At 41.5% G+C, this 13,393-nt stretch overlaps 1 long non-coding RNA gene across 1 annotated transcript in view; it reads right to left on the bottom strand.

The window, feature by feature from the left end:
* Window positions 13,156-13,393, bottom strand: part of LOC110012745 — a 523-nt gene continuing 285 nt past the window's right edge. The window contains exon 2 of the long non-coding RNA XR_002287958.1: window positions 13,156-13,331. This is a non-coding gene — a long non-coding RNA (uncharacterized LOC110012745). The remainder of the gene's footprint in view (window positions 13,332-13,393) is intronic.

The following is a 13,393-nucleotide window of genomic DNA, read 5'->3' as shown; positions in this document are numbered from 1 at the left end:
GACCAACCCCCTTTTTTCTCTTCCTTCTTCCTTTTATACTGATCCCTTTTCGTGTCCTCTGCACGATCCTAATGCCCGCTTCCACGACCGGTCATCTTGCGATCGTGGCCCACCTTTTCCGGGTATCAGATTGCCCTTAACCGTTTCTGAGATTATCCACGTAAGTAATAGGTTTAATCTCTCTTCTTATGCCTTTATCTCTACCCTTCATACTAAGGGTATATTAGTCTTTTATTATTTCCCTTCATCATTACTCCCCCACTTTTTGAAGTGTCGTCACTTCAAGAAGTTGAACAGCTCTGTCCGACGGCTCGCTTGCGGTTTTTTGATATCCTTACGATTGTCCACGTGTCTCCTATCGAGCTACACATCGATTTACGTTTTTCGAAGGGGTAGCTGTTGTGTGCTGATTGGGTAACGGTCATCTCTTCACCGCCTTCCCAAATATATATATACGGAAGCATTTCAAATTGCTCTCTCCCTTCCGCTTTTTTCTCGAGTATTGTTGCTGCGAGGCGTTCCATCTTCGAGTGTATTTCTTCCTCTAGCTGGCTGTCTCTTCTTCAACTCTTCTTCTTCCCCGAGTCCTCCAGGTACCATGTCTTCCTCTAATACCTCTAACATAGGTTCTAATTCTGCTGACATCTCTTCATCCGCTCCTTCCAACATGCTTCTTAGGGATTTAGTCTCTCCTAGGCGCAGACCCCGTTCTAATCGTACTAGAAACCCAAACTTAAGTATGGCTCCTGCTCCTGCGAATCCCCAACCAGCCGTACATCCTACTCCCTGGGCCGAGATAGTTAGCACTGTGAAGTTACAAACACAGAAGATTAAAGAGAAATTCTTCATTCCTTCTAGCTATGAGATAATAATTCCTTTATCTTCCTCCTCCTGGGTTTTGTTCTTTTTCTCTGCAACATTTTGAGGCAGGATTACGTTTTCCCTTGCCCCCTAGCGTAGCCCTAATCCTTCGCCGCTTGAATCTATGTCCTATGCAATTATCCCCTAATTCCATACGTCACATTATTCTGTTCATCATAGTTATGCGTGTACATAGGTTTGAACCAAGCTTCGAAAACTTTTGGTCGTTGTATTCCTTCACGACCTCCGTACGATCTGGAGATTACGGTTTCTTCTACTTAACCTCCCGAAAGGAATGTAGGTTCCTCGACCCCCTTACATCCAATGTCGGTCCCTGGAAATCCCATTTTATCTTTATTAGACCCCCTCCTGGTCGCGAGTGGCCTTTCTCCTTAGACTGGAAAGTAGATAAACCTACCCCTCTCACGGAAGGTGAGGGCTTAGATGGGGATCAGATAAGCAGCATTACCACCTACCGGTATAATCCCAAGAAGCTTCTAGTCGAAGAGATACTTTGGCTCGCCCATCTAACTCCTGCCCCTCTACAGGTGGAGGGTACCTTAGGTGATCCGATTTTCTACTTTTTCTTCTTATTTTATCTTACCACATTTAACCGGATCCTCCTTTCTCTGTTTGCAGTTTCCATGGTGAGTCAAGCTCGTATTAACAAGCGTCTGCGAGCTCAGATTCAGGCTCGGTCTCAAGCCCAAGCTACTATGCAAATTGCCTCTTCACAACCTGTGGCAGCCGCTTCCTCAGCCCCGGATACTACTACTCCTCCCTGTCCGATTCCCATCGAAGTGGGTAGTGAGGAGACTCAGGCTCGCAACCTTCTTCCCCCTAATCATCCTGCCGCTCAATCTTCTAGCTGGAGATTGCAGGATCACGCTCTAAACGATGGAGATGTTGCTGAGTCCTCCCGAAAGAGGAAGTCCCGGGGGAAATCACCTTTCCGTCCTAACCTCCTAGGGCCTACTCAATCTCAATCTGGTGGAGGATTACCTTCGGATGGGATCGAAACCGGGTCCGAGAGTAGGCGAAATATGGATGTACTGCGAGGTCTCACTGATTATTGGAGAACCGCTCGATCAGAACTTCGGGGCCCCGATCATCCAGTGGCCCAAATGGAAGGGGAAAAATGGGTCCCTGATTGGCAAATCTCTCCTAACAGCTCAGTCTTTCGAACTCGCTCAGGCCAAGATTCCTGGGAGCTGTATGATGCTAACTGCCTTCCTCTCGATCAGGCAGCTCTCCTGCAAACCTCATTCACCCGGATGGAAGAACACTGCGCCCATTCGCTTGTACAGGTATTTTCTTTCATGCTTATTATTTTTGCTTGTCCCTGAATTTCCCTAACTGTTCTCTGTTTAGGCATCCAACTTCGTGCGAGGTCTTAGTCTGAAGTGTGCTGGTTTTCGCCATAACCAAATGGCAGCGGAGCGTATAATCCGTGATTTGAGGGCCCAGCTCGCTAGTTTTTCCTCCAAGGAAGAAGAATGGTCGAAATCGATGTCGACCCAAGAGGCTCGCATCAAAGAGCTTGAAGCACAAGTGGTCTCTGAGGCTTCCAAAGCAGCAGCCGAAGGAGAGAAACGAGGTTTTGATGCTGGTCATGCAGCGGGGAAGGTTGTGGGCATTGCTGAAGGTCGCGAGATCTTCTTAAAGTCGGAGGAGTTTAATCAGCAGGTTCGGGGGATCCGCCTCCAAGGTGTTCGGGACTTTTTAAAGACCCCCACCTTTGACTCGGCTGTAGAAATTAAAGCCGCCGACTACCTGTTACAAGGTTTTGATCGCTGCAAATCTCAGATTTCTCGCCTTCAAGGATTTGCTCCCAACTTTGATATATCACGCCTCAACCCCAGCTTGGATGCTAACCTTCAACCTTTACCTGAGGAGGATGATACACCCTCTGAAAATGATGAATTTTCTGTTCTTGTGGATGAAATAGAAAATATGTAACTTCCATCTTTCTTCTGACAATATGTAACTTTGATATTTCAAGGTATTGACAATTTGATCTTTTTCAGATACAATTTAATGCGATCGACTTATTACTTGTAGCAAACTTGAGACAGATGGAACTTTAAAATTGAAATGATCTTTCACAGATAAGGAAGAAAAACTAACTTTAGTGACCTTTTTCAGGTCATGCCTTAACCTTTCGCAGGTTATTAGTTACATCAGTCTTTTTCAGACGACACAATCTTTTTCAGATCAATTTTCCTAAGATCGTTCTATTCGAACGTAACGACCTTTTCCATACCCTCCAATATTTGATCAATAGAGGTTTTAAACATAAAATCTCTTAAGGTTTTGAATATTCCATGGTCGGGGTAACTCCTTGCCTTGAGCATCCTGTAACTTGTACGTGCCTTTTCCAACGATCTCAACCACTTTGAAAGGCCCCTCCCAGTTAGGATCGAGTTTTCCTACATGCCTCAAGACCTCCACTTTTTTCAATACCAGGTCCCCAACCTGTAACGATCTGGGCTTCAAGTTCTTATCATGGCCTCTCAACATTAGACTTTTATGGTGCAACATCCTTATCCGCGCTGCCTCTCTTTTCTCTTCCAATATGTCTAGGTCGAATGCACGTTGTTCTCCATTTCTTTCTGGATCAAAGTTTGTGATCCTTTGCGACTCTTCCCCTATCTCTGCAGGAATTACAGCTTCAGAACCATAAACTAAAGAAAAAGGAGTCTCACCTGTTGAAGTTCGAGGAGTTGTTCTATAGGCCCATAATACTCCTGGGAGCTCATCACTCCATTCTGTCTTCGAACTCAACCTGGCTTTCAGATGTTGTAATATAGTTCTATTTGTGACCTCCGTCTGACCATTTGATTGGGGATGTTCTACTGCCGTAAAATTTTGCTGTATCTTCAACTCGTGCAACCACGCGCTTATTTTTCTTCCTTGAAATTGGGTCCCATTATCAGATATCAATACCCGAGGTATTCCAAACCTGCAGATTATATTTTTCCATATAAAGTTTATTGCTTCCCCTTCTGTGATTTTTGAGACAGCTTCTGCCTCCACCCATTTCGAGAAGTATTCCACCGCCACTATGACAAACTTCTTCTGAGCTCGAGCTGGAGGAAATGGTCCTATAATGTCTATACCCCACTGGTCGAACGGACATGTAATGGGAACAGGGATCATCGGGACCGCATGAGTGTGAATCTATGAGGCGAATTTCTGGCACTTCTCACATCTTCGTACGAACTCCTTACAATCCTTCATGAGTGTGGGCCAAAAGTATCCCTGCCGCGTTACTTTCTGAGCTAAGGATCTAGCCCCTGAATGATTTCCACAACTACCTTCATGAATTTCTTGTAGCACATACCTGGCTTGTGCGTCCTCTAAGCATTTGAGGAGGGGTCCCTCGACTGTTCTTTTATATAATTGTGTTCCTACTAGGGCAAACCTTGGAGCTTTAAATTTAATGCGCCTAGCATGTCCGGCATCAGTAGGCAAAATCCCCTCCCTCAGATATGCTGCTATATCTTCTATCCACAGACATCTTGAAGTGACCATATTGGTTTCTATTCCTTCTGAGATCGCTGATCGTTCCTTTACAATCACTGTGATTTTTCTATCCTTTATTCCCACCAGCGTAGCTCCTAACTTTGATAACGCATCGGCTCTTTCATTCTCATTCCGGGGAATTTGTTGAACAGTGCACTTGGAAAATTTCTGCATCCATTCTTTTGCTCTTTTCAAATAATCTGTCATAGATTTTTCTTTAGTTTCATATATTCCTCCAACCTGCATAGCTACCAGCTGCGAGTCGGTGTATACTTCCAGAATCTGCGCTCCAGCTTCTAGTGCTAGCTCCAAACCCAAGAGTAAAGCTTCGTACTCGGCTTCATTATTTGTAACAGGAAAAGACAGCCGAACAGCGACCTCAATCTCCATGCCTGCTGGTCCTTCGATCAGTATTCCTGCTCCACCATTGTTGGCATTGGAGGATCCATCCACATGTAACATCCATGTTTCTACATCTTTCTGAGTACCGGATATCTCCACCATGAAGTCAACCAAAATCTGAGCTTTCTCTGCTGTGCGACCCTGATAGGTGATATCGAACTCCCCCAATTCGACCGCCCACTTTACCATTCTACCCGAAGCCTCTGGTCGGGTAAGAATGTTTCGGAGTGGATGATTAGTTCTTATCACTATCCGATGCGATTGAAAATATGGCCTTAGCTTCCAGGCCGTCACCACCACCGCCAACGCTAACTTTTCGATCTCCGCATATCTAGTTTCCGCTCCTTGCAACATCTTACTTACATAGTACACCGGGTTCTGCACCTTTCCCTCTTCTTTTATCAATACCGAACTAACCGCATTATCAGAAACAGCCAAGTAAAGATATAATACATCCCCCTCTCTAGGGTTCGCTAAAAGAGGTGGCGATCTCAGATAAATCTTTAACTCCTGAAAAGCTTGCTCGCATTCCTCGGTCCAATTGAATCCTTTTACTTTCCTCAATATTTTAAAGAAATGTAAATTGCGATCTGCAGACCTAGAAATAAAGCGATTAAGAGAAGCAATTCTACCTGTTAACTTCTGAACTTCCTTAATGGATGTAGGCGACTTCAGATTCAGTATGGCCTCTATCTTCTCTGGATTAGCTTCAATCCCACGTTCGCTGACCATGTATCCAAGAAATTTGCCCCCGCCTACTCCGAATGTACACTTGCTAGGATTAAGCTTCATCCCATGATCTCTCATGATCGCAAAAGCTACCTTCAAATGTTCCAAATGACCCTCTGGTTGTTGGCTTTTAACCAACATGTCGTCCACGTACACCTCCATGGTTTTCCCGATCTGTCGAGCAAACATCTTGTTCACCAACCTTTGATATGTTGCCCCTGCATTTTTCAATCCAAAAGGCATAACATTATAACAATAAATCCCACGGTCAGTTACAAAGGAGGTTTTTATTCGATCTTCTGGTGCCATAAAAATCTGATGGTATCCCTGATACGCATCCATCATGGAAAATGTCTTATATCCAGCCGTCGAATCGACTAGGACATCAATCCTAGGAAGTGGATAAGGGTCTTTCGGGCACGCCTTATTGAGATCCGTAAAGTCTGTACACATTCTCCACTTACCCCCCGGCTTCGGTACCACGACCACATTGGCCAGCCAATCCGTATATTGAACCTCGGATACATAGCCCGCTTTAAGCAATTTACTTACCTCTCCTTCAATGATCGCATTTTTCTCAGCTCCGAAGGTTCGCTTCTTCTGTTGGACAGGCCGCATGGAAGGATCCACATTTAACCTGTGTACTATCACCTCTGGGTTTATACCCCGAAAATCTGACGGATCCCATGCAAACATATCAACATTACTTCTTAAAAAAGTAATCATAATCCCCTCGAACTGCCCCAAGTTGGTTCCTATCTTGGTGACCTTGGTCGGATCTCCTTGTATTAACTCCACCTCTTTATGATCAACTGGTTCTATTCTCCCTGCTTTCAGTGCCTGCCAGTCTTCTTTCTTCATACTCTGAAGCTTTCTCTAGAGATAAATTGTAACACCTTTTGGCTTCGATCTGATCGCACACGACCTCCCCTATCCCAGATAGGGTGGGGAACTTCATCTTGAGGTGATATGTTGACACCACCGCCCTGAAAGACTTAAGCCCAGGTCTCCCCAGGATAACATTGTAAGCAAAAGGCATATCAACAACTAAAAATTTCACCATCAAGGTTTTGCGTTTTGGCTCTTCTCCCAAGGATACAGGTAACTCCACTGTCCCAAGTGATGCGACCTCGCTTCCTCCGAATCCTACCAAGGGAATGTTTCCTGGTTCCAGCCTTATATTATCAAGTCCCATCTTATTCAATACTTCCTTAAATATTATATCTGCTGAACTCCCGTTGTCTACCAAAACCTTGTGGACTGTAAAATTTGCTATGTCCATTCGTATCACCATGGGATCATTATCTGTCACGATCCTGGTCCCAGCATCTTGATCTCCAAACACGATCTCAGGATTGCTTGTCGTGTGTACCCCTTGCTTACGTCGTTCCCACCTAGTCTCTCTTTCCAATCTCCTTCTAGCTCTTCTCGACCATCCTTCTGATCCTCCAGCGATAGTATGGATGATGCCTTTCACAGGCGCGTTCTCCGCCACCGTCTGGTTCCTTCGATCTTCTGCCCCATTTGACCTGCGATCTCTACTTCTTGATCTGCCTCTGCGATTATGTCTCCTTTCAAACTTATGGGAGTTCTGTTTCCGGAAATACCCTTGTCGCACCAACCGCTCTATCTCATCTTTCAGTTGATAGCACTCCTCTGTATCATGCCCTCTCTCTCGATGAAACCGACAATACTTGTTCGAGTTTCTTTTGGCTGGAGTAATCCTTGTATGTCTCGGCCACATCAATATATTATCTTTTTCTACCATCATGAGAGCTTTAGCCCTGGTCATATTTAAAGGGGTATACCTGCTATATTTCGGCTGGTAAGGTGGTTCCCTTTCTTTCTCCTTTTTTGGTCGCACATCTCGATCTCTGGTGAATCTTCCATCCCTTGCTCGTTCTGATGTAACTCTCCACTCCTCATCCTTCATTGCATTCATCTCCTCTTCATCAATGTATTTTTGCGCCATTGCCATCAACTGCTCTGCATCTATAGGCAGGTCCCGCGCTAAAGCCGATGCAAAAACTCCTTTCTTCAATCCATGGATTAGGATACTAGTCATCATGTCTATCCTAAGATCCTGCACCTCCAATGTTTCGTTATTAAAACGTCCCATAAAATTTTTCAAACTTTCATTTTCCCCCTGTCGAATAGTAAATAAATGTGTAGCCGATCTCTTTTGTTTTCTCTTGCTCGCAAAGTGAAATGCAAATTTTTGTGCTAGTTGCTCATACGAATCTATGCTGCCTGGGGGCAAGTTTGTAAACCATTCTTGGGCCTTTCCTGTTAGCGTAGTAACAAACAACTTGGCGATTATGGAGCTCGACTGTCCATATAGATTCATTACCATATCGAAAGCAGCTAGATGCTCTTGTGGATCCCGTGTTCCATCATACTTTGGGAGGTCGGGCATCCTAAAGCTCGGGTTGACCAATTCTATAAGTATACGGTTAGCAAATGGCGAATTACGATTGTGGGCTACTATTTCTCCTCTCTTCTTGAGTTCATCTATTTGCTTCCCTAGCTGGGCTATCTGCTTACTAACATTATCTACTTCAGCTCGAGATATGGCTGGCCCTCTGGGACGACTTAAAGCCCTGCTACTGGATCCCACATCAGATGGCTGCGGGCCTTTTCTATTCGCCCCCGGTCTACTCATTCCTTCGTTGTCTTGCACCTCCACTCGTTCCTGAAACAACCTCTTTCCCGCTATTTCCCTTTCTAAAGGAGTTGCAGTTCTTCTCTCATAAGCTACCAAGGCCTTCCTCCCGGCTTCTTCCATCATTTGTTGTAATTCCCGTCGTGTCAGTTGTACAGTTCCCTCCCGCTCAGTCATGGGAGTATCCATTTCTTGCCGTGATAAATGTACAACGGGTGCTTGATCTTCTGCCGGAGTTTCCATTTCTCCAACGCGTTCCAATCCGTCACCTGACGTTCCCACAGACGGCGCCAAATGATCCGACCGAGTTCGCGGGTCGCGCTTGGTATCGTCCCTTTCACCTCTGACGGATCTGGTATATCCTGAAAACAGAACAAACCTTATCTAGCCGGATTAGGTGCCGGCGTAGATACTCCGCCGCTCAAGTCAGTATTGAGAATTTTATCGGAAGTAAAGAAAAATTAAAGATTATGAAAAGTGAAAAATAAAAGCCAGACCAACCCCCTTTTTTCTCTTCCTTCTTCCTTTTATACTGATCCCTTTTCGTGTCCTCTGCACGATCCTAATGCCCGCTTCCACGACCGGTCATCTCGCGATCGTGGCCCACCTTTTCCGGGTATCAGATTGCCCTTAACCGTTTCTGAGATTATCCACGTAAGTAATAGGTTTAATCTCTCTTCTTATGCCTTTATCTCTATCCTTCATACTAAGGGTATATTAGTCTTTTATTATTTCCCTTCATCAGCATTGTAGTTCTAAAGTACGCAAGTTCTTCCAATAACGGAACACATTATCAGATATCTTGTCGTCCAAAAATAGAGCTCGTAGATAACCAACATCCTCATTCTCAATCTTGTCAGAATATTTGTGGCCGCTAAGAGATTTTGTCACCAGATACTTAACTCGACCAGGAATGTTCTCTAAATTGCAACTTTCCACATTAAAACTTTCTGCCTTTGAAATTGAACACGCTAGATCATGCACCAAATCATGCATTTCTGAGTGCTTGATATCGCCGTACTTATCTTTTACAGCCTTCTGCAAGAAAGAATTTTGCAATAAAGTATCGTAAACTCTGCTGCCTAAACTTTCCATATCATTCTCATCATTTTCTACAAGCAATCCTTCGGCCATCCATAGTTGGATTACCCGTTCTTTCTCTATTTTCGCACCCTTGGAGAAAACGGAACAATATGCGAAACACTTTTTAAGTAATGAAGATGGCAAACGATCGAAGCTGACCTTCAATACCTGGAGCATGCCACTCGCGTCTTTGTTGGAACACGAAAATCCACTTTGCAGAACTGAGGTCCAATCATCTAAAACCTTCCCTTGTAATGTTCCACCAATCACATTTGCTGCTAATGGAAGACCTCCACATCTACAAGCAATCTTCTTTCCAATGGTTTCCAAATCTTTAGAAACTGTTTCCTCTTTGGAAAAAGCTCTCATCTTAATTATGTCCCAACAATCATCATCAGATAATTTACACAAAGCATGCTGATACCTTTGGTTCACAGTCGATGCTACGTCTTTACTACGAGTAGTCACAATAATGAAATTTCCTCGGATTGAGTTGATTCCAAGAAGAGAACTTCTAAAATCTTCCCAATATGTTTGCTCATCATTACACAAATCATCAAGAACAAGTAGATATCTTTTGTCTTCCAATTTTTCTTTAATCTTTCTAAGGGTGGATTCTCTACTCTCAACTTGAACTACATTATCTGTTATTAAAGATTGAAGGATTTTCTTGAAAAGCCTTGTGGTGGAACCGATTTTTTCAGATACACAGACCCAAATTCTTTCATCAAAGTGTTTCATTGTTCGTTGATCGTTGAAAATCAATCGAGCTAAAGTTGTCTTTCCAAGTCCTCCCATCCCAACGATGGGAACTACTGAAACAACTTCATTGCTCGAATTAACCAGCATATTGACTATCACAGAAGCATCATTTTCTCTACCAAGAACGATTGGATCAACACTTATGGAATCAGTTTCGATGACTGGAGGAACAAAAATAGCAGAATTTCCAACTCTCCTTTGAAGGCCATAGCTGATAGCCTCTTCATTAACCATCTTCAACCTCATATTCACATCCATGATCTTTTGAGTGATTTTTGAACGAAACAACAGAGGATTCGCTGAGGAGAAGAAGAAACGTACCTTTCGATTCATTTGGTTTCTGATCTCCACCTTACGACGAATGATCTCATAGTTGAACTGATCAAACAAGTTGTCTACTTCATAAGCAATGTTTTCCAGATTCTTCAGCCACAAATTGACAGCTTCCTCTTCTACTTGACGGCTTGCAGCATCGTTCAAGAATGCCTGAACCATGGCAAATGACTTGTTCAGCTTTGTCAACTCATTCTTGACTCCCAATGTTAGGCCGAGCTCTTCAGTAGCAACAACAAGAAGTTTGTCCACCAGAACTTTGACAGTGGCACCAATCAGCAGTGTTTCAGCCATCGCGTTTCGCAGAGGACTCGAATTCAAAAGCTCTCTCCCTGTGACTTCAAATACAAATCAAGAATTCTTTATTCGCTCTATTGCTTGCAAGGCTCCAAGTCAAATTTCCGATGTCCTTTTCATCTTAACAATAAAATAGGACTAATTGCAACATAGTAGTAGAAGGTTCATTCGTTCAAGTCAAAGGATTAGATCAGATTTATACAAATTGAAGGTTCTATCTATGAACAATTGACAATCAATTGATGAAACATTCATTACACTGTTTCATTAATAATGCGAAATTCAATTAAAATTGAATTTTGTGTAGCGTACACTCATGTACCTGGATTTAGTGAACTCGGTCTCGAAGATTATGTTACAGAAGAAAGATCCATTTAGATCCAAATTCAAATTTCAATTTCGAAATTTAATGAATCAAATCATTATATGAAAATATCTGAGTAAACCAAGTCATATATTAATATTCGATCAGTCAATCGCTGTAACTAAAAATATTGAAAGAAATTATAATAAATTCACATGAGACAAATAATAATACGTCTAGTGAAAATTAAATTCATGATCTCGAACTGGTTCATTAACTTGCAATTTTTGTAGTATAAATCTCTTGATCACATTTCGACATGAATATATATTTTTTTTGCTATCTATAATTCATAACTTTTCTGCCAAAATCCAAGGGGCAATTCAGTCCCAGTTTGCCTGATGTTTGCATAATTAATTATGAGATAATTAATTTTAAAAAATAAAATATTTAAATTCATAATTTATATAATTCCTAATATCAATACAAATTATAATTAAATTTCAAAGTAAAATTATTTATTGAACTCAATGAATAATCAAAGAAAAAATTAATTGGGTGGGCTATTTTTTCTTTTTCTTTTTTTTTTTCCCGAATTTGATTTATTGCATCGTTCATTGCTTTCAAATATTAAAGACTAATTAAATATATAAATATCCCAAATCAAAGATATAATTATGGTGGAATTAAAAATAATTACAGATTGTGACTTTTATTAAAATTTAAATTTTGATGAAATTTAATCTTAAATATGATTATTGAAAAATAAGTTAAATGACGGTAGAAATTATATTTGTACTCAAAATGCAAATTTGAAATGCTCAATTACGAAGGTTAAGTTGAGACGCCATGTCTAAAAAATTGTGGATTTGAGTTCCAAAATAAAAATATATAATCTATTTTTAATAGTAGTATTTTGTTTTGTTGTTCTTTTTGAATATGCCCATTGATTTAAATATATATATATATATATATATATATATACTGATTGTTGTAATTCTTAATTGCATGAAAGAAATTCATAGATTAGTTTGAGAAGAAGAAGAGAAAGTTACTTATCCCACAAAGGTAAATGATGGGAAAAGTGAAGGAGTCCATAATTGTATAAGCAATTGTAGGGTGAGCGTAATACACTCATGTTTCTTCATCCCACACGCATGCCTCTTGCCTTGACTCGGCTTCGGGTGATGGGCGTTTGGGCAAATGTCTAACTTTTTGCAGCAGGAACATTTGAATGTAACCGGACATAAAGAAAATATTCCTTTCTTTTCAGTCAAAACATATTTTAATAGCAATTAAAAGTTTTCACCAACAATTTTGAAACTGCAGTCCGTGTTACCTGCGATTTCAGGTGGTTTCAGTTGAAGGTATTATGATTGTCTTAAATAGCAGTGTTTATAGCTGGCTTTGGAGTGCCTATAAAAAGACTGCTACTCTTCATTTCTGAAAAACACACCACCAACGTGAGCTCTCTTCTCATTAGTCTCGATTTTCCTCTAAAGTCCTAGGTTTCGAGCTTTAGTTTCAGGAAAGGTTTCTAAGTATTTTTTCGAGGTGCTCGTCAGTATAGTGCTGTACTGAACGGATTATAATCGTCTTATCATGGGAGAAATAACACTGTACCCGAAGCACTTGAAACAGATTGTTTAATTGCTTTAAGGCAAGCAATTTTATTGCGATTTGGTTAAGTATTATATAATATCGAAATGTCATCTTCAGTTAATCCCAGCAACCTGCTGTTGTCAAATCCTGATGCGCATTTCACCGGTCTCATTGCTGAATTATAATAGCAATTGTGAGATAAGCTTGATGAGATGGAGGAACTACGAAACGATTTATCTAGACAGGCCTACTACCATCACTGGGCTGAACTGAAGGTCGACAAATTGGATGACAAGAACTCGATTCTCCAGTGGGAGATAGAAGTACTGAAAGCAGAATACGAAGTTGAAGTTGAACAACATTAATAGGAAAATCAACAACTTCGTGATCAAATGGTTGATCTTAAAGAGCACATAGACCAACTAGCTGAGCTGATACCAGACGAACCGGAGAAGGATCTTGAAGAGGACCCCATGGAGTATCAGGTGATGATGGTGAACTGACTGATAGTAGTATTCTAAACTAAGAGGTATAATTGGTAATGCGTTGTTGGTATACAACTCAGGCCTTACTATTTACTGCTTTACGTATTCAGTAGATCAAATAATCATTGTTTCATTGAATCTAATATAGAAGAAAGTAGTATAGATGAGTTTCCATCATGTATTTGCAACCTTGTCTGTTTCCAGTCATTGAATTTGGACGTGTCTGGGGTTCCCATGTTGCCCAATACCATACATAAGCTGAGGCGTTTGAGGCATCTATCTTTACCTACACAGCATTGTGTGAAAGGAGATGGAAAATTGAAATTAGAAGGATTGAATGAGTTGGAA

This window comes from Sesamum indicum, linkage group LG10 (assembly GCF_000512975.1).
Source record: "Sesamum indicum cultivar Zhongzhi No. 13 linkage group LG10, S_indicum_v1.0, whole genome shotgun sequence".
In the NCBI taxonomy this organism is placed as follows: Eukaryota; Viridiplantae; Streptophyta; class Magnoliopsida; order Lamiales; family Pedaliaceae; genus Sesamum; species Sesamum indicum.
The sequence above is the reverse complement of the archived record's forward strand: the minus strand, read 5'-3'. Positions and strand labels throughout refer to the sequence as shown.